The following is a 2,377-nucleotide window of genomic DNA, read 5'->3' on the forward strand; positions in this document are numbered from 1 at the left end:
TAAAGTCTGAGATCTCTTCCGTTGAAATGGCTCCTAAAAGCATCTTTGATGATTTACATGTTACTAAAGCCAATGCATATATCGTGTGTTTTCATTCATCACGGCAGACTAAACCCTGCTTTTGAATTATTCCCTTACTTAGAAAACACGGATGCTTGAGGAAGATTCTTTCTCTAAAATATTATAGTGTTCTTCTGAAAAACATGAAAATCCTCAGAAATCACACAAGAGTTTCAATTTAGTTTAAATATGCTAATAACTACAAATAAAGACCTCTAGTTTGTAGCTGACCTCTAGCCTTTTTACATTTCTGCTGACGTTTCTAAAAGCAAGGCTTCTACAATAAAATCTATTTAAAATAAATTAAGGGAGAATTTGAAAATTGTCCTATGGTGCCTATGAAACTTACTTTGGTGTTTCAGTTATAAAGTACTAACAACATAATAATGCTCACCTTGTCAAGTATGCATATATTTTTGAGAATATTTTTTAAATGCCATCTCAAGTCCTTTAAAAATTTTTCATAAGTACACATATTATAGTCCTACTATGTCAAGTAAAACAAAATTTAAAGTTAATTAAATTTTAAAAAGATAGATAAACAGAGTTGATTTTGCCCATCCTGGGAGGGATCTTAGGCACAGATATAGATCTTGGTATCTTTAAGAAATGTCAATGAATAACCATACCCACAGGATGATATGATGTCACTGCATGTGTCATATCGAAAAACCTGAACCTGTATATGTTGCTCTTTTTTCAAAGATGAGAAAATTGGAAAATACCCAGCCCCGACTATGGCAGATAATCTGTGTCCCTGCTTAGTGCACTGCCTGTCAGAGATGTGGTCAGTTCACCAATGTGTAGTGACGAGTTATAAAACACACTGAACTTTCAGTCTTTTGCCTTCCTGAAGATTATATAGAAAAGCTTGAATTATCTGACATGGTTGAAAAGACACTTTTAGTGTTATTATTTTGATTGGTACAGCAACGCTACTGAGTATAATCTCTTTACCTTTCTTTTATATTCCTAAAATATAGTGCAGGATCTCCAAAATATAAAAAGTCATAGTATTAAGAATGGAACAAATTTTTCTTTTTTATATATAAATATTCATAGTAACAAACTTATCTCGTCATATGTGTGCCATATGGTAGCAGTATCCCTATATATGAAGATAAATACAATTAACTTCTAATAGCACTGTGATATAAATTAGGTAATTTCACAATACTAAGACCATCTTATCTAATAATAAGTAATATACATGCTTCAATCATCATCTTTAAAACTTGTTTAAAATTAAATGTTAAATTTATAGATTTTAAGTTTTAAAATGAAATGGAATGTGGAATATGATGTGTCTAAGAGGGTTGAATCTTCAAATTGAAAGTGATTTAGACACTTTTTTTTTTTTTTTTTGTCTTTACAGGACACATAACTCACACTTAACCAGACGTGGGGATGCCTTCTGTTTTTTCAAATGAAAAGAATGCTTTACTAGAAAGAAAAGGGAAAAGCCTTTGCATATTTTAAGACCGTGATTTGGTCCCTTCCTTACTACTTCTTGTACTTTTGCTCTTTTTTCCTGACTCACCTTTCAACTTCCCAACCTCTCCTCATGGTAATGATACTTAGTGCCTGCAAGAATCCTTGAAGTGTCGAATTCTTTCAGTGTGACTCAGTGATTAGAGATGGTGCAATTATATCTGCATCTTCTGCAAAAGGGTGATTAGAGATGGTGCAATTATATCTGCATCTTCTGCAAAAGGGTAGGAAGCTTGGTGTTTTTTGAATTTAGGCCAACATCATACTTTTTGAGAGAGTTTTTATTTAGATGAAAACTGAATTATAATCATACTTACCAAAAACCCAATAAATATAGTGTTAAAATGCCTACAAATAGTAAAATGGAGGTGTTTTAAGGAAGCTATGATTTGGGATCTAGATTTATTCATAGTGTTTGTTGCAGATTTTCCTAAGGTATGGCCATAATTCTACTGTCATCATAGACTTTAGTAACATTGATAAAGCCACTTATCTTAATGGTGCATACCTTAATATTTCCTACTATTCCTGGACAAAGCTTGGGCTCCCCTGGCCTTTTTAAATAAAATCTTTATTCTGTTTCATCAAGGCCTGAATTACTTTTTTTTTTTTTCTTATGAGAATAGATACTACTTCAGCAGGGGAAAAGGGAACAAGGGAATTTGTCATTGTTCTTTAATGACTTGGGAAATATTAATGAGGAAGAGCAAATATTAGAACAACAGCCAATATATTATTTATCATTTCTGGTTCCCTGAAGGCAAAAATTTGGTAAATACAGGACAAAACTAAGAAAATGTAGGCCTTATCAAGTGATTAGTGAGAA

The sequence above is a fragment of the Mesoplodon densirostris genome, chromosome 1, assembly GCF_025265405.1.
Source record: "Mesoplodon densirostris isolate mMesDen1 chromosome 1, mMesDen1 primary haplotype, whole genome shotgun sequence".
NCBI lineage: Eukaryota > Metazoa > Chordata > Mammalia > Artiodactyla > Ziphiidae > Mesoplodon > Mesoplodon densirostris.